Genomic DNA, 26,935 nt, shown 5'->3' on the forward strand with positions numbered 1-26,935 from the left:
GCATTATGATCCTGTCACCACTTTTGTTATGATAATTGGGGGAGGTGAATTTTACGATGTTTTCTGCCCCTTTTTGCATGCTTTCAGCTACATGGTTGGGTGCTATTCTTGGTGCTGCTGATTTTCTTACATGGTATAGAGCAGTTAAAAGCCTCTTGTATCAATGAGCTGGTGGGACTTAGTCTGGTTCCTAGCAGACTAATGTCCACTGCACAAAGGGCATTAATTGGCCATTCTTAGTGGTATTTGTTACCAATTGCAGCAGAAAGACCAAGTACTAGTGACTGATTTTATGAGGCGATCCCAGGAAGTGTGCAGCACTTCACAGGATGAACCTGGAGCCTGAAGTGCCCTCTTATCCCAAATGTGGTCTCGCCAGTTTAGGGTTGATGCCCATTGAAATGATAATAGCAAGAAGGATGGAAGGAGAGAACTTGCACTGTTGCTACCTTTGCCATACCTGCTCTGTGGATAAATAGGAGATTTCAGCCCTCAGGCTTTTCAGTATGGCACCTTTCACATACACTAAACAGACTTTAACTTTTTTTAAAAGATGCATAATATAGTTGAAGTGCAAAATAAAAAGAGTATGCTGGTCACAAAGACCTGCTATTGCATCATGGAAAACTAAAATACCTTTGACACAGTTCTACTTCTATATAATCAGTGTGTGTTTACATAATAACCTTCACCTGGAGTCATCAGAGGGGACCGAAGCCTATACCTTTAACACTAGAAACACCTAGGCCTATACTACGTGAGCTACAGGAGTAATTTCTTCTGTTAGTTGTGGTAGCCGGTCCCCATCTGCTATGTGGTCCAGCCCCTAGGAAGGGAACAGTACACACTACGCCTATGTATGCTATACACTTTTCTTTATCTCCTATTTCAGTTTTTTCTTTTCTTTCGTTACTTAGTTTAACACATTCACATGAACACAAGATTTTTTTAAAGAGTTCATCAGCTTCTGCTGCTAACTCCCCAGCTGGAGTCATAATTGTCTCTTTTGGACACCACAGTTAGTTGCTGTGAAGATCTATAATGACCCCAACAGACAATTATAACAGCAAGTGAGAAATAAACTGTGTGATGAGATGAACCCTAGAAACAAAAATCTTATGTTTCTGTAAATGTCTTTAGTGATAAAGGATTTAGGAGAAACTTTCCCAACACTCTGAAAATATGACATTCACAAAAGTTGTTTCAAATCCTCCCTGCAGCTGTCAGTTGCTTTTTAATGGAACATGAAGTTCTCATGCAATCTCTCCCACTCATCTTCTTGTTACCATGACTGCTTTCTGGTTCTGTCTCTTGCTGACAAACATCCATCATGCAAACCAGTGGGGGAAAATGCTAGTATTTGGCGTTCCCATACATGTGGATTTGTCAAACCCCTAGTCACAAGCGCTGCAGTCATTAGGACAGCTTGTGGTGTCATGTGAAACTGACACTTCTAACCTATAGATTTTTCTGGCAGGAGAGAATATAAATCACATATGTTGTACCAACACGAGTCCCCAGGGAAATAAACACTTCATCTTCTCTGTGATATAGGTCTCAGTTACTGCTCATCTGGTAACTAAATGGTAGTCCAAAATACAACCACTACAGCCTTTCTGAGGTAGATTAAATACGTTGCTGTTTTCTTTATCTTGCAAAATGCTGAGCAACCTTAACTTCCATTTACTTTAACAGTAGCTTATCTGGCTCAATACCATGTAGGATTGAGCCCTAAATCACCCTATCATAGAAAATAAGGCTGGAAGAGATTTCGAGAGGCCATCTAGTCCAGCCCCCTGAGCTGAGACAGGACCAAGTATACCCAGACCATCCCTGACAGATGTTTGTCTAAATTGTTCTTTAAAACCTCCCAGGATAAGGATTCTACAACCTCCCTTGGAAGCCTATTTCAGTTCTTCACCACCCTTATAATTAGAAAGTTTTTCCTAATATCTAACCTGAATCTCCTCTTCTGCATACTGAGACAATTACTCCTTGTCCTACCAACAGTGGACATGGAGAACAATTTTGTGTTTTGCCTTGGGTTGTCAAGCAATTAAAAAAATGAATCGTGATTAATCATGCTGTTAAACAACAATAGAATACCATTTATATAAATATTTTTGGATGTTTTCCACATTTTCAAATATTTTGATTTCAATTACAACACAGAATACAAAGTGTACAGTGCTCACTTTATATTTATTTCTATTATAAATATGTATACTGTAAAAATAAAAGAAATAGTATTTTTCAATTCACTTAATACAAATGTAGAGTTATGTACAAAAAATAACTGCATTCAAAAATAAAACAATGTAAAACTTTAGCGCCTACAAGTCCACTCAGTCCTACTTCTCGTTCAGCCATTCACTCAGACAAGCAAGTTTGTTTACATTTGCAGGAGATAATGGTGCCTGCTTCTTTTTTACAACATCACCTGAAAGTGAGAACAGAAGTTTGCATGGCACGTTGTAGCCAGCGTTGCAAGATATTTACATGCCAGATGCGCTAAAGAGTCATATGTCTCTTCATGGTTAAACCATCACTCCCAGGACATGTGTCCATGCTTATGATGGGTTCTGCTTGATCATGATCCAAAGCAGTGCAGACCAACACATGTTCATTTTTATCATTTAAGTCAGATGTCACTAGCAAAAGGTTGGTTTTCTTTTTTGGTGGTTCGGGTTCTGTAGTTTCTGCATCGGAGTGTTGCTCTTTTAAGACTTCTGAAAGCATGCTGCACACCTCGTCCCTCTCAGATTTTGGAATGCACTTCAGATTTTTAAACCTTGGGTCGAGTATCTTTAGAAATCTCACATTGGTAACTTCTTTGCATTTTGTCAAATCTGCAGTGAAAATGTTCTTAAAATGAACAACATGTGCTGGGTCATCATCCAAGACTGCTATAACATGAAATATATGGCAGAATGCAGGCAAAATACAGAGCAGGAGACATACAATTCTCCCCCAAGGAGTTCAGTCACAAATGTAATTAATACATTATTTTTTTAATGAGCATCATCAGCATGGACTGGTGGCCAAGGCATGAAGGGGCATACAAATGTTTAGCATATCCGGCATGTAAAGACCTTGCAATGCCAGCTACAAAAGTGGCATGCGAACATCTGTTCTCACTTTCAGGTGACGTAAATAAGAAGCAGGCAGCATTATCACCCATAAATGTACACAAACTTGTTTCTCTTAGCTATTGATTGCACAAGAAGTAGGACTGAGTGGACTTGTAAGCTCTAAAGTTTTACATTGTTTACATTGTTTTGTTTTCGAATGCAGTTATGTAACAAAAAAAATCTACATTTGTAAGTTGCACTTTCACTAAAAAGAGATTGCACTACAGTACTTGTATGAGGTGAATTGAAAAATACTATTTCTTTTGTTTTTTTTACAGTGCAAATATTTGTAATACTTTGTATTCTGTGCTGTAATTGAAATCAATATATTTGAAAATGTAGAAAAACCACAATAAATATTTATTAAATTTCAATTGGTATTCTGTTTAACAGTGCAATTAAAATTGTGATTAATTGTGATTATTATTTTAATTGCAATTAATTTTTTTGAGTTAATCACGTGAGTATAATCAACAGACTAATTTTGCTATATTACTTGTCCAACAGATGTCTCGGCAGTTAAAGTCCCCCATTACTACCAAGTCTTGTATTTTGGATATTCTGTTCTCTGTTCTAGAAATGCCTCATCCACCTCCTCCTCCTGATTCGGTGGCCTTTTGTAGACCCCTTCTATTCCCCTTTTACCTTCACATTCAGACTTTCAGTTGGTCTGCTTTTCACTGCCTTCTGGATATCAGCACAAATGTATATATTCTTGATGTGTAATGCAACACCTCTTTCCTTTTTTCCTGGTCTGTCTTTCCTGAACAAGTTATACACCTCTGTACCAGTATTCCAGTCATGAGATTTATCCCCCCAACTCTTTGTGATGTCAATTACATCATAATGCTGTGTGTGTATTAAGACTTTCAGTTCTTTCTGTTTATTTCCTATTATCAGAAGTAAGAACCTGCAGAGAGCATGTTTACCTGTTAGCTTAACCCCCAGGCAGTTTAATGAGTGCAACTAGGACACAACTGAGCTGCCTAATTAGACCAACTGGCTGAGAAGATCAGCAAATCTCTTAATTCCAGCAGTGGCTGCAGGGTGCTGGCTGCTCAAAGCCTTTGCCCATGGCTACAATAGCTCGTGTGCCTGTTTGTTCCTAACCCCCTGCCATGTTCCAGCCCTGCTCCTGGCTTACCTCACTCCAGGTAACCCAGCTCTGACCCTCGGCTCCGATTCCTGACTGAGGTTCTGACTGTTGTCTCTGGCTTCTGACTCTGGATTCCTATTCCTGGCTACTGACTCCTGCACTATCCACTAGGCCTGACTGCACTTGTCCCAGCCCCTCACAACCAAACTCCTTGCATTTGTGTACAGACATCTAAGATGTTGAGTAGACTCCTCCACTATTTCCCTACTTGTTGCTTCTATGACCTATTGTAATTTTCCGTTCCTCCTCCCCCACCCAACCTTCTGTCAAGGTCACCTTTTTTATTCTTACTTTCTCATGATTAATCTCTGTCAATGTGGGCATATTTAGATCAAACCAGCTTTTCATAAAGTACTTCATATGAGAAAACCTATGACACTTGCACTTCCTGGCTGCTAAAAGCCAGTGAAGAATATGCCCACTACTCATAGAAATAGTCAATACCTCCTTCAGAGAAGCCCATCTGTGAAACGCCTTGCAAAATGCAGTAGTTCACCCAATCCTCAGGAAGCCAACACTCAGCCCTGAAGATCTCTCCAACTATCTTCCCATTTCCAACCTACACTTCCTGGGCAAAATAACTGAGCAACCACCTCAGCCAACATTCTGGATGCCTCACAATCAAGGTTGAAATCAGGTGTCAGCAGATGAGGTTGTAGGTGGCTGGAGTGGTTGGAGCCAGAGTCAGGCCTAGTGTTTGCAGTCTGAGATCAGGAACTGGAGCCAAGGGTCAAAACTGGATTCAAAGGCCAGAGCCTAGGATCAGGACCGAGTGACCCAAAGTGAGAGAAGGCTGGGAACAAGCAGTCACAGAAGCTATTGCTTTGAGCAGCCACTGAACTGCTGCTGCTGGGCTTAAGAGCCAGTCTACTAATTGTTCGAACCAATCAGGTGCAGTGATCCATCAGGTAGTCTAGCTACTGAGGCTACAGCTGTCTGAGCAGGTGCAGCTATGCCAGCTGACACCAGGGCCCAGCACAGAGATGACTCTAAAGACACTAAAAATGCCTTTCTCATAGTCATGGACACAGATAAGATCTCCTTGCTCATACTGCTGGACCCCTCTGGAGTCTTTGACACAGTGGACTACAAAGGTGCTACAAATCCAACTACATGACATAGCAGGGGATGGCCCAACACTACAGTGGCTCCAATTGCACCTCTCCAGCAGAACTCAATGTGGTGATGGATTACTGCTCATCCTCTCTGAAAGCTCTCACCTGCAGAGTCCCCCAGGGATCCATACTATCTCCACTTCTCTTCAGCATCAGAGTACTGGGACAGATAGGGAAATGCCATGGGCTCAGCTATCAACTATATATCTATCTCCTTCTCAACTGATGCAACCACCACCACTACTAAAATGTGAGACTGTCTACAGGTAATCAACTCCTGGATGAAGAGCAGCTGGCTCAAGCTGAACCCAGGCAAGACTGAAGTGATGCTCACTGGAAAGGGGAAACACTTCAATGAGTTGGCCACGACATCGAAGGCACACAGCCCCCATGCATCAAAGTGGTACAAAGCCTTGGGACCCCTGCTTGACTCCTCACTGAACTTGGACGACCAGGTACACCGGTTTAAAAAAATACCTTCTTTCACCTCCAGTTTTCTAGGAACCTTTCTCACTTTATCTCAGACCAGAACCTGACCACTGTGATTCAAGTGTTTGTCACTTCCAGGCTGGACTACTGTAACTCATTGTAGCTGAAGCTGACGAAGAAGATGATGCACAGGTGCCAGCTGGTACAGTATGTGGATGCTTGTCCTTTCCATGACTTAGGCTACCATCAAGCCCATACTCAAGTCCCTCCACTGCCTCCCAGTCAGATTCTGATGCCAGTTTAAGGCCTTGATCCTAAATTTAAAAGCAAAGAATGGATCAAGCCCCAACTACATCAAACACCAAATTGTGATCTATGAACCATCGTAACAGCTGCAGTCCTCTGGGACCATGCAGATCTCAAAGCCCGGGGTGAAGCATGTGAGAGCTGGGGACAAAGCATTGTCTGTCATGGGGATCCAGCTGTGGAACACTCTTCCAGAGGACATCAGAGGAGTGCAGTCTGACCAGCTTTAGGAAATATTGCAAGGCCTTCCTCTCTGAGAAGGCCTTTCTACTGTAAGTGATGCTCACAATTCAAATACCCCCTTTATTTCCAAACCTGTCCCTCCTTCCCCACCCCAATAAAAAACAAAAAGTATAACTGTTCAGAGAATGACAACACTGTTCTGTTTTTGTTAGTTTTCAAGGTTTTGAAATTTGCTTTTGTTCCATACTGGTATGAAAAACAAAACTTTTCAAAGTTTGCTGTGAAATACAATTGTGTCAGTGTCTGGTTTTGGTTTGACAATGTCAGGTGTTTGATCTCTCTCTCGCACTCTCTCTCTCTTTCCTTCCTGCCCCCACCATCCTCCCATTGGGGAGAGCCCACCTTGGATCTCAGAAACCTTCCCATCCAAAACTTCATTGAAATCAATACACATATGTGAAATGTTGCCATTTTGACAAAACAATATATCTTGACAAAAAGGATCTAGTTGAGCATGTTCAGATCAGCTCTAATTAGAACTAAGCAATGCCTGGACAGAAATGTCTAAAACAAAAAAACATACAGCATCAACCAAATATGGAATTTAAGTTCCTGGCTATTATTTCAGAATCATCTGGTGCTTATGTGACTCAAGAAAAAAGTCTTTCACTTGGTATTCACTGTAACTGTTAATGTACTTGATCCTGGAAGGTGCTGAGTGATTACAGCTCTCTCTGCAGTTCTTGGGAATTGGGAGAGCTCAGCATGCTTTATGTTTACATCCTTAGATTGCAGCCCAGCTCTGCAGTGAACTGTTCTTATCAAATGAACAATGTGATGTTTAACCCATTACATTCTACAGTCTTTATTCTTCTGATAGATTAACAGGGATACTGGGATTTAGAGCTAGGGACAGAGGCTGAATCTGGTGTAAATCAAGAATCATAGAATATTAGGGTTGGAAGAGACCTTAGGAGGTCATCTAGTCCAATCCCCTGCTCAAAGCAGGACCAACCTCAACCTCAACTAAATCATCCCAGCCAGGACGTTGTCGAGCTGGGCCTTAAAAACCTCTAAGGACGGAGATTCCACCGCTCTCTAGGTAACGCATTCCAGTGCTTCACCACCCTCCTAGTGAAATAGTGTTTCCTAATATCCAACAATTAGACCTCCTACACTGCAACTTGAGACCATTGCTTCTTGTTCTATCATCTGCCACTACTGAGAACAGCCTAGATCCATCCTCTTTAGAATCCCCCTTCAGGTAATTGAAGGCAGCTATCAAAAGCCCCCTCACTTTTCTCTTCTGCAGACTAAATAACCCCAGTTCCCTCAGCCTCACCTTGTAAGTCATGTGCTCCAACCCCCTAATAATTTTTGTTGCCTCTGCCAGACTTTCTCCAATTTGTCCACATCCCTTCTGTAGTGGGGGGACCAAAACTGGATGCAATACTCCAGGTGTGGCCTCACCAGTGGTGAATAGAGAGGAATAATCATGTCCCTCGATCTGCTGGAAATGCTCCTATTAATACAGCCCAATATGCCATTGGCTTTCTTGGCAACAAGGGCACACTGCTGACTCATCCAGCTTCTCGTCCACTGTAATCCCCAGGTCCTTTTCTAAGAACTGCTGCTTAGCCAGTCAGTCCCCAGCCTGTAGCGGTGCATGGGATTCTTCCTTCCTAAGTGCAGAACTCTGCACTTGTCCTTGTTGAACTTCATCAGATTTCTTTTGGCCCAGTCCTCCAATTTGTCAAGGTCACTCTGGACCCTATCCCTACCCTCCAGCATATCTACCTCTCCCCACAGTATCTGCAAACTTGCTGAGGGTGCAATTCATCCCATCATCCAGATCATTAATAAAGATGTTGAATGAAACCATCCCCAGGACTGACCCCGGGGCACTCTGCTTGAGACTGACTGCCAACTAGACATCGAACTGTTGATCACTACCTGTTGAGCCCGACAATCTAGTCAGCTTTCTATCCACCTTATAGTCCATTCAGCCAATCCATACTTTTTTAACTTGCTGGCAAGAATACTGTGGGAGACCATATCAAAAGCTTTGCTAAAGTCAAGAATAATGGCACTGAAGTCAATGGGATGACAGTGGTTTGATATCAGAATCAGTTCCAGAGTCCTAAATTCAGGGAAAAGATTTTATAGACTCTCTTTATTTCCTATCCTTTCTCTGGTTTCTGAGCAACATTTTAGAAGTTGAAATGCACTTCACGATTCTCTGATGAGCCAGCAAAAAGCTCTGAATGGTAATGAGATCATTCAGTAGCAATACTCTCAGCACTGTGCTGCTGCTAATTGACAATTCAGAAGCAAACAGTCATACAAATGGGGTGGAAGGACAATTGAAAACCCTATAAATAATTATGGTTTTGTTTTTCAAATTCGATACTGTTATTTCATCTGAATAACTTTTTCATTACGCAACTGACTTTGAAAAACACCTGCAGGGGCACATGATCTTTTAGTGGGCTCAGAGAAGTACTCCAAGCTCTTTGCTACTCAAGAAAAGTTTGTGGTTAATTTTTTAATTGCCAAAAAACTAGCTAAAGTTTGGTTCTGTTCTGAACAGTGACTGTAAAAAAATTATCTTTTTCCTAGAAGATCTTCCTGTGTTTAAACAAAGTTATAGCTGCAGATGTGTATGACAAAAATAAGTGTTTCCTGCTTATTACGTTTACAGACCTCAGCTAGCTATGAGAAAGTCAGGGGGAGTTTGTACCTTCATGTGCATCATCAATGTAATTGTTTACTAAGTTCAACTCAGAAACCATGGGAGTTAAAGAGGTGTTGTTGAGCTTGGAGAACCTTAATTTGTGATTATGATGAGTGAGAAGAAACATAACCAGCTTGATGCTCAGATCCCAAGCTGATCTTGCAGGGCTGAAAGTTACAGAAAACATTTTCTTCTTATAAACGTAAGATAAGGAACCTTACAATGTTAGTTTTACAGAGCTTTCAGTGTACTTGAAGGGATTAAAAACAATCCCAACTAGTTGGGAGGTGAGAGAGCAAATAAAGATTACTGGAGAAGAGCTTATTATAAAATCACACATCTAGGGTTTTACTCTGAGTGGATCACCACACTTGAAGCCCTGACTTTAGCTAGATTCTGATTTGCATGTATTTGATGATTTACATTCACTAGGATAAGTGAAGTGCCCCAAGGAAGCAATCTAAAGAGATCCGGTCCAACGTCAGCTGTGCGAATGTGTATCCTGCCTGCACACAAACTCCTCCCATGCAGAGTAGATGCTGCACCCGAGCCAATGGGAGTAGGCAGTTGATGCAGCAATTGGGTTGCTGCCCATAACTGAATCAGTTTGTAAAAAGGTTTGGAGGATGAATGAAGCCTAGTGAAATGACTCCACACAAGAAAAATGTACTGTGACAGCCAGTCAGCCCTTTTTCTTAAGGGATAATGTTTATAACAAGAAATCAGAATAAACTGACAGGCAAAAAAAGAATCAGAAAGCCCTACAACCTGGATTTCAAAGCACTCCTATGTGTGTCTCCCTATATTCCCATAGGTATTCTCTCTCCTTCTTCCAAGCAGCCAAGTTACAGTATTTACTTTAAGCATCTCTGCAAAAGGAAGGGGAGACTCTCATTAGTTCATGGAGTATCAGGCTCCCCTAAACTCTTCAGCCTGCTCAGCATATTTCCCCATTGTGCTAATATATGCACAGTGCAAGATCAGAGTCCTAGACATGTTTGTTACTAATAAACATTTTTTAAAAATCCTCTTAGCAAAGTTTTGCAAATATCCTGTTGGCAGACAAGTTTTGTCATCCTGGAAAGGGTGTTAAAAGAGCTCAGACAAAAGGAAACTAGAATGTATATTTTATTGTACTCTAGAAATGTTATATACCAACATACACCATTTGAAAGCCTTCTAGGAGTGTGAGTGTCTTTCACAGTGTGAAATTGACAACAGATTTTCTGTTGCTTTATAAGGTTAATTCCAGGATAACAACATACACTCATAAGAGGATACACATGAGCTGTGGCTGGAGGTAACAGTCATACTGTTCCTACAGAATCCCTGCACTGTCCGATCAGTCAGCTGAATCAGCCTTTGCCTTGTAGTAGGGTGAGTTCCATAAAGGGTAAGATACAGATAGGATACCAACGATGGATGCAAGTGGTGATGTGTAAGGAAAAAGGAGAGGAGCAGGAGGAACAGGCTAATAATTGCAAAACTGTACTGAAGAGACAGGCATCAGCCCATCTCCATGGACCTGGGGTACTGCTGCTTAAAAGGGAATGTAAAAAAGCATATTCATGAAAAATAAAATAGCATACAGCTTCTTGTTCAGGAAGTCGAAGTGCATATCCCACAAGACCCACAGGAAAAGTGGCAGGTCTGCAGTATTTATAGGAGTGATTCTACCATTTTATGGTGCTCCATTATTCAAGACTTCTCCTTTCTTTCCCTGTTGAAAAGTGCCCCTTTGTGATGTGGGCGGGAAGCTATGTGTGTGAGGAAAACTGTCAACTGGCCACCCCTTCCAGTCGTTACTGTAAAAGGCTCTTCACTATTAAGGGAAGAGGGACACCTGGTGGTAGACATAGTAATTTGTAATCAAGGAGTCATGGGCTCTGATTTTCCTCTGACTGCTTCAGTGTAGCTACATTGAGTTGGTAGTGTTACTCCTGACGTATATAGTGGGGGAATCAGCCATGCTTTATAAAAACTGACTGAAGGGAGGGCATGAGAAGCTCTAGGGAAAAAAAGGAAGACGGCAAGGAAGGATCAAGTGAAAAGAACTGGCTAGAGTTAGGGAGTGAAGGGCTGGGAAAACTATGGAAGTGATGAGATAGTAGTAAGGAAATGATGAAATAGAATGGGTGGGAGAAAGAAAGGGGCAGCTGAAGCAATGAAAAGGATGGAAAGAAAATGAAGGCGATGGGGAAAAGTGTCTTATTTTAATAATATGAAAACTGCCAGCACTCTAACTCCTAACTATTGGAAACAGAGAAACCTGGAAACCATCATAGAATGTATTGTGGAGATCACACAATGAGCTATAAATTAGGGGAAATTTAAAGGGCTAAAGGCACTGGACGGGAGGAAAGGTGGCCCAGTGATTAGGGCAGTGTCCTAGACTAGAGAATAATACACCCAGGTTCAATTCCCTGTTCTACCATAGATTTTCCGTGTGTCCTTGAGTTAGTTACCTAGCTTCTGTGTGTCCCATCTGTAAAATAGATGATAACACTCTCCTACCTCACTGGGGTCCTGGAGAACAAATGGGCTCTTCAGGGATAAAAGCACTGCCTGTTGGGATGATGCCCCTATGACCAAGTCAGTCACAGGGTACACTGAAAATGTATTGTGTCCACCCTAATCTACAGGGGGTAGTATTTTCCCCTCAGCCAATCCCCACAGACTGCCAGATACTGGATGGGGGGTATATAAGCATGATCAATATATATTGTAAAAAGATAGAGTGTGTTTATGAGCCGAGCAAAGAAATAACACCACTCGTTAGAATCTGTGACTCTACCATCCAGATCAGGGTTTGGTTTTAGTTGTTTTCTTTTAAGTATGTTTTCCAGAGACACCAATGGAGTGGCTTCCTTTGGTTTTAGATTGTTTTTTGTATCTTTTGGCAGATTGTCAAGTCCTCTAGGGTCCCAAGTTTACATAGAACATCTATAGAGAGAGGGCTTGGAAAACTTCATCTTATGAGAAATGTTTATGGTTTAAAAAATCAGTAAAAGCCCAGTATTTTTTTAAAGATGTGACTGTCCTGTGTCTGCACCCCAAACACTGTAGTGTTTGTCATCCTAGGCTCAAGAACCGGAAGGGGACACTGAATATACCCCGAGGAGCCCAGGTTCACAGCCAGCGTCCATGCTGAGTGAAGACTAACAAGGAAGGAAACAGAAATGATCTTTAAAAGTCCCTTAGATTTAAAGCATTTCATTTCAGTTTCACCGTTTGTGCACTGGCAGGCTGCCACCTTTCAGATCTGAGATACAGTGACATCTCCCCAATCACAGAGCAATTGCTCACAGCGATGGAAAGATGCACAACTGAACTGATTAGGCAATCACTGACACAGACATACATACTTAAGTCATTAATCTAACAAGAGTTAGGCATAGTCATTGATTTGGGGGGATGTAGAACCACTTGAAATTGATTATACTGATTGATTATACAGAGCAATTTCATGTCAGAGCCCTATCCACACCTTCACAGAGGCAGCATTTCTTAAGTCACCCTGAGGACACTTCTAACCACTCTATAGGGTTAGTGAAGATCTGTCCATTTTATTCAATAAACAGCCTTAAAGAAACTATATATAGGAATATTATGTTTTACAAATCAACTTTTCCCACTTACTAAGGCCCGTGAGAGCTGTGGCTGGACTCAGCATTGCCCTAATATAGTATCTATGATAACGTCCCCAAATACAGGATTCCCTCTGGAAGATCTATCACCCTAAAGGTGTCCAACATAAACAGTCTCCTCTTGTCCTCGCCAATATCCTAGACTAATCTGGTTCCACTCAGGTTGGATCTGGTCAGTTCTGCTTCTCCCTCTAAGGAGATCCCAGTCTCCATTTGTGTCCATCCTCATGCCTGGATTACGCTGGTCTGGTTCTGATTCTCAAGACAACTGCCACCTGCTTTGGCTTCTGTATCCTGGGTGATCCTGACCGGGTGCGGCCCCTTGAGTCAATTTCTGGCTTGTCTCCTTGATGCTGCCTTTCTGGTGTGCAAGGTAACAGATTCCAGCACCTAGCCTATCTAGCTATTCATCACGAGCTGTGTCAGGTTCGTTATTTCTAGTGACTTATCACTGTAAACACCAGCCACACCAGCTGGCTCCCATTTGAAGACGCATAGACTCCATCTCCTTGCAGCCCAGTGGGGTTGGGTGGAGGGGAGGAAGGCTTCCTATGGCTGTCACTCTTCCCTACTGAAGTTCACACTCAGAAGTAGTGCTAGAAGGTGACTCGAGCCTGGGGAGGTGAAGAGTCTCCTTCCTCAACCTTGGCCAAGGGGGTGGGTGAAGATGTTCCCCAGGTCTAGAGGGGGATAAAGACCCTGGTGGTAGCAGTGAGAGAGAATGGTGTGATTGTGTGAACTGAGTGAGAAGAGAGAGAGAGAATGCTTTCAGCAGCAGATGCCCCACTGTCTTTAAACCGCTCCCATCTAGCAGCCCATATCTACCCCTTAGCTCCAGTTGGCAGCATGCGTTTAGGAGAGACCCAGGACTCAGAATAGCAACTACGCTGCAGCTTAGCAATGAGGTATATACGTAGAGCTGTGTGGGGAAGCTTGCTCGCTCCTAGCCCACACTGTGTTTTAGCCTTCATGATTTGGCTCTTAATTTCTAACTCACTGAATACAAGGATAAATGGACATGCAATTCCTCTGATACCAACACACGTGGTCTATTTGGTAGGTAATATAGTGACCTCTTCAAAGCCAGTTGTATATATTTTTATTGTAAACAGAAAGGTGCTTTAAAAAAGACCATTTCTTATCTGACTGGAAGGGGAGCTTGAAGGCTGTTGGGATGGGAAAGTCTAAAGCAGACCCCAGTAAGGGTGAAATACTGCACAGGAATTTTTCAGTAGAAAATATAGACGTTTTCCACTAGGTGGTGGAAATCTGCCGTCAACCGTAGCTTTTAAAAAACAGAAAAATTCACTTAATTATGAAGGGCAGCTGAATTAAGATAGAAAATAGCTGTAATAACAGCTTACTATGTATCGATTAAAATGAGTTCTCTGCCTGTAGAAGAGACAATCACAGAAAATTATTCTTAATACTATCCCTGACACAGAGGCACAAATGTCACTTAGGGAGGTTTTCAGATGTTTGAGGAAAGGAAATGAAGGGATAATTTCATCTAAATGAATTCTCTCAGCCTCTGCAGAGGGACTGTCATCTGTAATTTCAGACCATAGCAGCTCAGGAAACAAATCTCTCATGCACTTATTTATCTTCCATTGACAAAATACATATTTTAAATTGGTAGAGTTTGAATTAACATGTCATTTAATAGATCTCCCATAGCCCAAGACTGGCAGGGATGCAAATGTTGCTTTTAGAGGCATCCGGATGGTGGCAGCAAGACTATAAATTATTTAACATACCAAACCACATGTCTGTAAATTAGAGAGCTTTCTGGTATCACTGGCATTATGCACCCACAGCTGCCACTGGAACAGCACTAACAAATCACATGTTGGGGCAATTACAAGAGAGAAGGAGCAGGAGCCCAACGTGCATTACCTGCCACCTGCTTGTACAAGACCAGCAGGAAACCCATGATGCCCTCTCTCCAGTGCTTTTTTTTGCATACCTTACCTGTGAGTCATATGCTATGGCTCATGCTATGTGATGAAAGTGACAACTACGTACAATATGGACCTTTCATAGGTGTTGAGAGCCCACAGCTCCCGACCAACAATTGGTGTTGTGTACATTCAGCACGTCAGAAAATCAAGCCCTGCAGAATGTGAGCATTCTGACTGCATGAATGCTCAGCCTTTAACTCCACCTGCACTCTTAGCAACTGAAGGTCATTCCATATCATAGGAAAGGTAATTTTCCCTAGAACTTCAATAAGGTATTGCACTTGGCTATACCTTAGATGTCCTAATCTATATACAGGCAGACAAAGGTCTGATTGTCTTTTTGGAGTGGGCAATATTGCTAATATTTTAAAGATAATTTATAAAAATAAAGAATTAGTAGAACTCTGTTCATTTCTAAAATGTAACTTACATTCCCTGAATATAAACAATCTTTTTTTCTGACTCATGTAAAAGGGAACAATGTTATCTGCATTATCAGCCTCTTTGATAGCTGCCTAGACAAGGGATTTTTGCTCAGTCTCAGTTCCTCTCAGTCCTCTACATGTACATCACATTTGTTTTAAACTTACTTTCAATGTTGCTATTGACAAGAAGTATACCAATTTAGAATATTGTAATGAACAAGCTACCCTGTGTGCCTTTGCCCTCTGTAAGATGAAATCAGAACTACTCAACTGTGCGTCATAGGCCCCACAGTGCTAACAGCTAATGATGAGTTGCCTTTGCTCTAATGGTGCTTTTGGAACAGGCGGATATGGATTCTATCCCCACTGTGACCATGAAATGCCTAGTGTCCTTGTTGTGCAGCACACTGACTACTATGAAGTTCCAAGTTGACTACAGATTTTTTAAAATATTTAACAAATACTTATGATAATGAGACTTCTTTAAAACATATTTTCTTCATAATTCTCCTTTGTGGCCTTGGTGCTGCTCAGTGGGCAGAGAGACAACTATATTTAGTGGTTAATATGGTTTGTATCCTCAATGGAATTTTTTAAAGTTGAGTTACAGCTGGGTTAAAAAAACACTTTTAGAGCTAGGGAGTGGTCTTGAGCTCAGTTCCATTGAATATGATTAGCTTAAACCTCAGAAGCTGATGCCTGCAGAGGGTTTGTTAAGCCCTTTCTAACTTAGCCCTGGTCTACACTAGGACTTTAGGTCGAATTTAGCAGCGTTAAATCGATGTAAATCTGCACTGGTCCACACACGAAGCCCTTTATTTCGACTTAAAGGGCTCTTAAAATCGATTTCCTTACTCCACCCCTGACAAGTGGATTAGCACTTAAATCGACGTTGCTGGCTCGAATTTGGGGTACTGTGGACACAATTTGATGGTATTGGCCTCCGGGAGCTATCCCAGAGTGCTCCATTATGACCGCTCTGGACAGCACTCTCAACTCAGATGCACTGGCCAGATAGACAGGAAAAGAACTGCGAACTTTTGAATCTCATTTCCTGTTTGGCCAGCGTGGCAAGCTGCAGGTGACCATGAAGAGCTCATCAGCAGAGGTGACCATGATGGAGTCCCAGAATCGCAAAAGAGCTCCAGCATGGACCGAACGGGAGGTACGGGATCTGATCGCTGTTTGGGGAGAGGAATCCGTGCTATCAGAACTCCGTTCCAGTTTTCGAAATGCCAAAAGCTTTGTCAAAATCTCCCAGGGCATGAAGGACAGAGGCTATAACAGGGACCCGAAGCAGTGCCGCGTGAAACTGAAGGAGCTGAGGCAAGCCTACCAGAAAACCAGAGAGGCGAACAGCCGCTCTGGGTCAGAGCCCCAAACATGCCGCTTCTATGATGAGCTGCATGCCATTTTAGGGGGTTCAGCCACCACTACCCCAGCCGTGTTGTTTGACTCCTTCAATGGAGATGGAGGCAATACGGAAGCAGGTTTTGGGGACGAAGAAGATGATGATGATGATGAGGTTGTAGATAGCTCACAGCAAGCAAGAGGAGAAACCGGTTTTCCCGACAGCCAGGAACTGTTTCTCACCCTAGACCTGGAGCCAGTACCCCCCGAACCCACCCAAGGCTGCCTCCTGGACCCAGCAGGCGGAGAAGGGACCTCTGGTGAGTGTACCTTTTAAAATACTATACATGGTTTAAAAGCAAGCATGTGAAAGGATTACTTTGCCCTGGCATTTGCGGTTCTCCTAGATGTAGTCCTAAAGCCTTTGCAAAAGGTTTCTGGGGAGGGCAGCCTTATTGCGTCCTTCATGGTAGGACACTTTACCACTCCAGGCCAGTAACACGTACTCGGGAATCATTGTAGAACAAAGCATTGCAGTGTATGTTTGCTGTATGTTTCAAACAACATCCGTTCTTTATCTCTCTGTGTTATCCTCAGGAGAGTGAGATATAATTCATGGTCACCTGGTTGAAATAGAGTGCTTTTCTTCAGGGGACACTCAGAGGAGCCCATTCCTGCTGGGCTGTTTGCCTGTGGCTAAACAGAAATGTTCCCCGCTGTTAGCCACAGGGAGGAGGGAAGGTTGAGGGGGTAGTCACGCGGTGGGAGGAGGCAAAATGCAACCTTGTAAAGAAAGCACATGTGCTATGTATGTAATGTTAACAGCAAGGTTTACCCTGAAAGAGTGTAGCCACTGTTTTATAAAATGTGTCTTTTTAAATACCGCTGTCCCTTTTTTTTTCTCCACCAGCTGCATGTGTTTCAATGATCACAGGATCTTCTCCTTCCCAGAGGCTAGTGAAGCTTAGAAAGAAAAAAAAACGCACTCGCAATGAAATGTTCTCCGAGCTCATGCTGTCCTCCCACACTGACAGAGCACAGATGAATGCGTGGAGGCAAATAATGTCAGACTGCAGGAAAGCACAAAATGACCGGGAGGAGAGGTGGCGGGCTGAAGAGAGTAAGTGGCAGGCTGAAGAGAGTAAGTGGCGGGCTGAAGACAGGGCTGAAGCTCAAATGTGGCGGCAGCATGATGAGAGGAGGCAGGATTCAATGCTGAGGCTGCTGCAGGACCAAACCAGTATGCTCCCGTGTATGGTTGAGCTGCAGCAAAGGCAGCTGGAGCACAGACTGCCACTGCAGCCCCTCTGTAACCAACCGCCCTCCTCCCCAAGTTCCATAGCCTCCACACCCAGATGCCCAAGAACGCGGTGGGGGGGCCTCCGGCCAACCAGCCACTCCACCACAGAGGATTGCCCAAAAAAAAGAAGGCTGTCATTCAATAAATTTTAAAGTTGTAAACTTTTAAAGTGCTGTGCTTAAAGTGCTGTGTGGCATTTTCCTTCCCTCCTCCACCACCCCTCCTGGGCTATCTTGGTAGTCATCCCCCTATTTGTGTGATGAATGAATAAAGAATGCATGAATGTGAAGCAACAATGACTTTATTGCCTCTGCAAGCGGTGATTGAAGGGAGGAGGGGCGGGTGGTTAGCTTACAGGGAAGTAGAGTGAACCAAGGGGCGGGGGGCTTCATCAAGGAGAAACAAACAGAACTTTCACACCGTAGCCTGGCCAGTCATGAAACTGGTTTTCAAAGCTTCTCTGATGCGTACCGCGCCCTCCTGTGCTCTTCTAACCGCCCTGGTGTCTGGCTGCGCGTAACCAGCAGCCAGGCGATTTGCCTCAACCTCCCACCCCGCCATAAACGTCTCCCCCTTACTCTCACAGATATTGTGGAGCACACAGCAAGCAGTAATAACAGTGGGAATATTGGTTTCGCTGAGGTCTAAGCGAGTCAGTAAACTACGCCAGCGCACCTTTAAACGTCCAAATGCACATTCTACCACCATTCTGCACTTGCTCAGCCTGTAGTTGAACAGCTCCTGACTACTGTCCAGGCTGCCTGTGTACGGCTTCATGAGCCATGGCATTAAGGGGTAGGCTGGGTCCCCAAGGATAACTATAGGCATTTCAACATCCCCAACAGTTATTTTCTGGTCTGGGAATAAAGTCCCTTCCTGCAGCTTTTGAAACAGACCAGAGTTCCTGAAGATGCGAGCATCATGCACCTTTCCCGGCCATCCCACGTTGATGTTGGTGAAACGTCCCTTGTGATCCACCAGAGCTTGCAGCACTATCGAAAAGTACCCCTTGCGGTTTATGTACTCGGCGGCTTGGTGCTCTGGTGCCAAGATAGGGATATGGGTTCCGTCTATAGCCCCACCACAGTTAGGGAATCCCATTGCAGCAAAGCCATCCACTATGACCTGCACATTTCCCAGGATCACTACCCTTGATATCAGCAGATCTTTGATTACGTGGGCTACTTGCATCACAGCAGCCCCCACAGTAGATTTGCCCACTCCAAATTGATTCCCAACTGACCGGTAGCTGTCTGGCTTTGCAAGCTTCCACAGGGCTATCGCCACTCGCTTCTCAACTGTGAGGGCTGCTCTCATCTTGGTATTCATGCGCCTCAGGGCAGGGGAAAGCAAGTCACAAAGTTCCATGAAAGTGCCCTTACGCATGCGAAAGTTTCGCAGCCACTGGGAATCGTCCCAGACCTGCAACACTATGCGGTCCCACCAGTCTGTGCTTGTTTCTCGAGCCCAGAATCAGTGTTCCACAGCATGAACCTGCCCCATTAGCACCATGATGCATGCATTGGCAGGGTCCATGCTTTCAGTGAAATCTGTGTCCATGTCCTGATCACTCACGTGACCGCGCTGACGTCGCCTCCTCGCCCGGTATCACTTTGCCAGGTTCTGGTGCTGCATATACTGCTGGATAATGCGTGTGGTGTTTAATGTGCTCCTAATTGCCAAAGTGAGCTGAGCGGCCTCCATGCTTGCCTTGGTATGGCGTCCGCACAGAAAAAAGGTGCGGAACGATTGTCTGCCGTTGCTCTGACGGAGGGAGGGGCGACTGACGACACGGCTTACAGGGTTGGCTTCAGGGAGCTAAAATCAACAAAGGGGGTGTCTTTACATCAAGGAGTATTTCAGGCAGGACTTCACGGAGGTTTCCAATAAGAAATGGTGCACCTAAGTAATTGTTCTTATTGGAACAAGGAGGTTAGCCTGGCCTCTGATTGATACATGGCTAGATTTACCTCGCTGCATCTTCTCTGTGAGTGACTGCAGTGTGACCTAGAGGAATGAGTCCCCTAGACAGGGGAGGAGGCAAATGAGTACAAAACAAATCTGGTCTATTTCTTGTTTTGACCCACTCCATCTATCTTTTACATCTTTGGCTGGCAGCAGACGGTGCAGAAGGACTGCATGCCATCCACATCTCATGGCTGCTCGGCAGAAGATGGTACAGTACGACTGCTAGCCATCCTCATCTCTTGCCTGCCTGGCAGAAGATGGTACAATACGACTACTAGCAATCCTCATCTCTTGCCTGCCTGGCAGAAGATGGTACAGTACGACTGCTAGCAGTCCGTATCGCCTGCCCGCTCACCATAAGATGGTTCAATAGGACTGACTGCAGGACTAAAGAGAATGACCTGGTCAAGTCACTCCAAATTTAGTCCCTGCGCCCATGTCTGCCCAGGCGCTCCCAGACGACGTGGCCAGGAGCACCTCGGACACGACGAGGATGACTACCAGTCATATTGCACCGTCTGCTGCCAGAAGGCAATGGGTTGCTGCTACTGTGTAGCAAAGCCATACCGCGTCTGCCAGCACCCAGGAGACATAGGTGACGGTTACCTGAGCGGGCTCCATGCTTGCCGTGGTATGGCATCTGCACAGGTAACTCAGGAAAAAAGGCGCGAAATGATTGTCTGCCCTTGCTTTCACGGAGGGAGGGAGGGAACGGGGGCCTGACGATACGTACCCAGAACCACCCGCGACAATGTTTTAGCCCCATCAGAGTGCTCCATTGTGACTGCTCTGGACAGCACTCTCAGATGCCCAATTGTTTGCCGTTGCTCTGACGCCAGGAGGGGCGACTGAGGACACGGCTTACAGGGTTGGCTTCAGGGAGCTAAAATCAACAAAGGGGGTGTCTTTACATCAAGGAGTATTTCAGACAGGACTTCACGGAGGGTTCCAATAAGAAATGGTGCATCTAAGTTATCGTTCTTATTGGAACAAGAAGGTTAGCCTGGCCTCTGATTGATACATGGCTAGATTTACCTCGCTGCACCTTCTCTGTGAGTGACTGCAGTGTGACCTAGAAGAATGAGTCCCCTAGACAGGGGAGGGGGGGAAGCAAATGAGTACAAAACAAATCTGGTCTATTTCTTGTTTTGATCCACTCCATCTATCTTTTACATCTTTGGCTGGCAGCTGACGGTGCAGAAGGACTGCATGCCATCCACATCTCATGGCTGCTCGGCAGAAGATGGTGCAATACGACTGCTAGCCATCCTCATCTCTTGCCTGCCTGGCAGAAGATGGTACAATAAGACTGCTGGCAATCCTCATCTCCTGCCTGCCTGGCAGAAGATGGTACAGTACGACTGCTAGCAGTCCGTATCGCCTGCCCGCTCACCATAAGACAGTTCAATAGGACTGACTGCAGGACTAAAGAGAATGACCTGGTCAAGTCACTCCAAATTTAGTCCCTGCGCCCATGTCTGCCCAGGCGCTCCCAGCCGACGTGGCCAGGAGCACCTCGGACATGACGATGATGGCTACCAGTCGTACTGTACCGTCTGCTACCACAAGGCAAGGGGTTGCTGCTACTGTGTAGCAATGCCGTACCGCGTCTGCCAGCATCCAGGAGTCATACGGTGACGGTTACCTGAGCGGGCTCCATGCTTGCTGTGGTATGGCATCTGCACAGGTAACTCAGGAAAAAAGGCGCGAAACGATTGTCTGCCCTTGCTTTCACGGAGGGAGGGAGGGAACGGGGGCCTGACGATATGTACCCAGAACCACCCGCGACAATGTTTTAGCCCCATCAGGCATTGGGATCTCAACCCAGAATTCCAATGGGCAGCGGAGACTGCGGGAACTGTGGGATAGCTACTCACAGTGCAACGCTCCGGAAGTCGACTCTAGCCTCGGTACTATGGAAGCGCTCCGCCGAGTTAATGCACTTAATGCACTTAGAGCATTTTCTGTGGGGACACACACACTCGAATATATAAAACCGATTTCTAAAAAACTGACTTCTATAAATTCGACCTTATTCCGTAGTGTAGACATACCCTTACAAATACAGTCAAATCAAGGCATCTGGTTAGAACTCAGTTGTCCCCTGCCGGTTGCCAGCATGGTAACTAATATACTGTATTGTGTTTATTCTGAAACTAGTATGAAATTTCTCCTGCAAGGCATTTCCACGGGTGTATATATTTGGACAATCACAGATTTAGGTACACTGTATATATTTTGTGGGTACTTGAACTGAATAAGTGATCATTGTTCAATTAATATTTAACCAAGTATGTATATTTAGCTGATCACAAATTCGGATATATGTATTATAGTAACTAATTCAGATCAGACTTTAGATACTCTGGTGACAGGTGCTATAGAAAGCCCTGAGCTAGCTAGTTAGCAATACACAGAGATAGACAGATACACAGATAATGAGTTTATTTTTCTTCTATTAATTAACAGCTTTATATGCGCTTTAGCCTTTTCTGTGCTTTCCCTTGGCTGTTTGGAGTTTTAAACTACAGCAAACAACACTACACCACAAATGTTAATAAGGGAGATAATATTCCCATTTCTATTTGATTTTTGAAGTGTCGTTCAAAACGTTAAGGTTGTTTGAAGAACTGAAGACAGCTTCTTTTTTGTACTAGCAACATAGAAAAGCAGAAACTCTGCATTCCACAGACACTGTTCAAAACCTTCCAGCTATCTATTATTCATTAAGCATTACACCTAATTTTAGGTCTCTCGTTTTACAAAGTTATGCTTCATCCTCAGAAACTCAGTATCATTTATACAAAAGTTATTTTAGTGGCTCCTAATTACACACAATTGTATTCACAATCCAGACCATTTCCTCTCTCTACACAGAGCTCCACCTAGTACAATGTCATTAAAATTCAGAAGTTACTGTATTTTCCTTCAACTTTTTTACCCAGAAACACTCCTGGTGAGATGATATCTTCTTTCCAAATGTTTCCTGTCATGAAGATGCAGTATAACAACACTAAAACATCTCTCTGTCTCTCTCTCTCTCTCTCTTTTTTTTTTTTTTGGCTGAACTTTAGTTAATGGGTTTAACTGCAGACATGCCTCTTCACTGTGTGATCTCCTCATGTCTCACACACAAAGGAGGCTTCGATTTGGTCAGTCCTTGGAGGGGAGATTTCCAAGGAAAACCCCCAGGCACTTCAGAAAATGGTATTAGTGTTACGCAGGTGGCATTCTTCCCTCTGAAGGCTTGTCTACGTGGGGAGTTATTCCAGAATAGCTATACCTAACTCCCTGCATGGGCACTCTTAGGCCTTGTCTACACTACCAGGGTAAGTTGACCTACGCTTCGCTACTCCAGCTATGTGAATAACATAGCAGGACTCGATGTAGTTTAGGTCGACTTACTACAGTGGCAACTTACCTTACTCTTCTCGGGAAGCTGGAGTATCTGAATCAACTGGAGAGCACTCTGTGGTTGATTTAGCGGGCCTTCACTAGATCCGCTAAATTGACCCTAGTGCATCGATCGCAGCAGCGTTGATCCCTGGTAAGTGTAGACATGGCCTTAGTCCAGAATAAGAGTCCCCTCTTCAGAATTATAAGTAGCTGCATCTTCCATGGTTTGTTTGAATGCAGTTTAATGTGGTCCAAAATCTGCATGGCAGTTCAAAACCAGGAGGGTGGCTTGTTGGTTCAGTAATAATGTGCTTGTTTGGAACAGCAGATAAGGTCTGGACACTTTGCTATTCTCTTGCCGGATACAGAGACATGAGGTGGTCCGGTGTAGTCCTTAATGGTTTTCACAATTTCAGGCACTGTTGGGGTGTTTTATCCATAACATGCCAGATGGGAAGTTCTTTCTGGGTAGTCTTCAGCGGATTTAAGTTCTCGTGCTGTGGCTATATCTCAGTGGATAGCTGGAGGTGTGATGTTTGCTAATACAGAAAGCCATGGTAAGGGTGTTGATTTTAAATTTCCCAGGATGATTCAAGTGGTCTGATTCAGCTGCCTTTCCACAAGTTGTGTATGGCAGCTTCTTGTCCATTGCAGTGCACAGTGCACTGGAAATGAGTACACTAGGGCCAAGGCCAATGTTCTCAGAACCAGGGCAAGTGATCCCCAACTTGTTCCTGCTAACTTTTGAATAATGTTGATGCGAGTGTGCTTTAGAGGTTACTTTTTTGAGGTGGTCATGAAAGGTTAGTGTCAGGCTAATAATGACACCAAGATATGTTGGCTTTGGGTCATAATGCACAGTTTCACCATAAAACTCAACAGTTAGCATGTTTTGTGTGATGGTATTGTCAATGTAGAAAGTAGAGACTGCCAATTCGCTTGGATTTGGTCTTGGTTGCCACTTTTGGAAGTATTTCTCCATGATCTTAAGGTCAGATGTAAGGGTCACTTCAAGTTCTTTAAAGCTCCGGGCTTGACGTGCGAGTGCCAAATCATCAGCACATGTAAACTTCTGTGCTACTGTTTCAGGCATATCACTTGTGTACACATTGAAGTACACATTCTGTACTTGTTGGTGCAAGTACAGAATCTTGTGGTAGCTCCTTATGCAAAAGTGGGCAGCTTGCTGGTTTGACCTCTGAGGTATACATGCCTTCTTTGGCTGCTAAGCCTGGTGTTGAGCAGCTTGATAATCCGTACGCAGGGGATCACTTTGGCCAATTTCAGTAGCAGATCATCCTTCCAGACTGTGTCATATGCCTCTGAGAGATCAATGAAAGCAGTACTGGTCTTTAGTTTTCATTGGAATCCAGTCTCGATGTTTGTACTGAGGGCCAGGTCAGAGCAACTTCTGTGCGGTCGAAAACCAGTTTTCTCCTTGGGTAGGCTCCACAGTGGGCCTGATTTGGTTCAGGATCATTTTATAGGTGAAGCTCAAGAAAGAGATTGGCTTATAACTAGAAGGGTGATCTGCAAGTTTTCCAGGCTTTATGAGTGCAATGACCTTGGCTTCTCTCCTCATACAGGGCATTTCACCAGCCTCCAGGATGTTGAGGAAAAGCTGCATCATCCATTTCTGTGCCGGGGGACCCAGGTTATGTAGGAACTCAGGATAAACACCACCTTTTCCCATTGTATTTCCCAATTTCATGGCTACAATGGCTGCATCAATCTCCTTACTTGTGAACAATCCAGACCACTGGGATGCTTGAGCGCATGTGGACACTACCTGCTGAAGCTCATGCCGGACTTGTCTGCAGTACTGTTTGTCCACTGGCTGTTTTGATGTCCACAAATTTTAGCAGCGATGGCATTGGCTTTCACCTTCAGCCTAGTGGCATGTGTGATATTTGCAGCCCCCGGTGTCTTAGCAGGTTCCAGCTGCTTCTGCTCAAGTGTGTGTGAAGTTGAGACCTTCTACACATTCAAGCCACCATTTCTGCCTTGCTGCATCCAGTGACACCAGAAGGGCTTTTCCAGTGTCTGGGTCTCGTATTTGTGGAGGAGCTCTTGGCTCTCTGCAGTCCAGCAAGAAGTGTACAATGACCTGTGTCCCTGGGGGATGTTTTTCTTTGCAGCGGAAATTGGGAGTGCAGTAAAATGGTCGAAGTCTTCTGTGTTGGGGGAATGTGGGAGATTGTATCGTCCGCAGTCATAGTGAAAGTAGCCCAGTCTTCTTTTGTGAAGTTCCAGCATGGCGCTGGTTTTGAGTAGAGCACTGGGATTTGGGATCAGTGCTGGCTGTTCAGGAAGTCCTCGAGGACGCAATGCAGATGTCAGTGTGCCAGTATCATCTTTAGAGATGAATGTCAGGTCAGGGCAGCATCCTCTGCTCCATCTTGCAGAAAGGAAATTGATATGCTGTTTTGCATCGAAAAGGAGGAGCATATCATTTGCTGATGCCCATTGTGTCAGTTCTTCATCTGCAATGTTTTTTGCTGCATAGCCCCATTGTGTGTGGTGACTATTAAAGTTGCCCACAAATACACCATGGTCCTGTGCATTCTCCAGAGCTGGTTGAGGTCACTGTGCACCAGGTAATTTATATAAATTAATGATGGTTAGCATGCCAATGCACATAGAGACTGTAGTGTTTTTTGTGCGCTGTTGGAAGTAGAACCACATGTTCATGGATCTGCTGTTTTATGTAAATTGCCAGCCCATATTTTGGATGGCTATGAGTAATTGCTGTCTATGAGTTTATAGCCATTGAATTTGTAGCCATGGGCTTTTTCTTCATTTGCTATGTGGGTCTCCTGGAGGGTGAGGACATTGATGTTGGTCATCGTCAGCATTTTCTCTAGGTAGTCACACTTGGACTGTGAGAGTTCTCTTGTTATACACAGACTCAGTGCTTACAAGTGGGGAAGTATGGCCTCTTAGAGGTGCCCAGGGCTGGGGGTAAGTTTTCCCTGAATACTAGGTGGGGGCTTGAGCCAGTTTTGTTTTGTATTGTTAAGAGGAACATCTAGATATGGAACCTGGCTCTAGCTGCTGCTGACTCCACCTGGCAGAAGGGTTACAGTTACATCAGCAAATACAGAAGTATTAAAACCCAGAGTACTTTCTCATAGACATAACATTTAATCTTACAGTGTGTTTTTAGCAGAAATGGCCGCATTTTATTTTTATTAAAAATACAGTACTGCTTCTATCCAGTACTGATAATTTTACATTAGTCTGAGAGATGGCTTGGTAAGCATGAACCAGATTCAAAGTGATATCTATAATGTCTAACATTTAATGTAATATTCCATGAGAAACTGCAGACTGCACACGTTATATTAACAGTTTCCTTCTTGATATCTATATTTCAAGGTTCAAAATCCCATAAATCTCATCTCATGCCTTCTAAATTAATGATTATAAGAAAGAGATTCACCTACTCTTGTACTCTCCTGCACTTTCTCAATTTCTATTAATTTTCTTGCTACCATGAAGCCAACTTGAATAATCAACGTTTTGCAATTTAATAGCACTCCTGGTTTTAATCTCACCATGCAAGTGAAGGATGAAAAACTCAGGGGCCATATATTCAGGGGCTAAAGTCATCCCTGCCTTATCTCAATTTAAGTCAACGGATTTGCACAAGGGACAAATTTGCTCCATTAATTCTGTGATACTACCAGTGATAATTTGATGTCTTGTCCGATCACGTGTAAGCCACCCTCACGTAAAGTCAGAATCAAGATTCTTATGAGTGATGCCAACAGCCAGATTATATCCATTCCTGTGTGGGTCCACAAGATGGTGCAACCTTCCCTTCCTTGCATC

General features: G+C 43.9%; 1 protein-coding gene across 1 annotated transcript in view; it reads left to right on the forward strand.

Moving 5' to 3' along the window:
• Positions 1-6,512, forward strand: part of LSMEM1 (leucine rich single-pass membrane protein 1) — a 23,365-nt gene extending 16,853 nt beyond the window's left edge. The window contains exon 5 of the transcript XR_012666515.1: positions 3,639-6,512. The gene's annotated coding sequence lies outside the window, so the exon portion shown is untranslated. The remainder of the gene's footprint in view (positions 1-3,638) is intronic.
• Positions 6,513-26,935: the final 20,423 nt, after the last annotated feature.

This window comes from Caretta caretta, chromosome 1 (genome assembly GCF_965140235.1).
Source record: "Caretta caretta isolate rCarCar2 chromosome 1, rCarCar1.hap1, whole genome shotgun sequence".
NCBI lineage: Eukaryota > Metazoa > Chordata > Testudines > Cheloniidae > Caretta > Caretta caretta.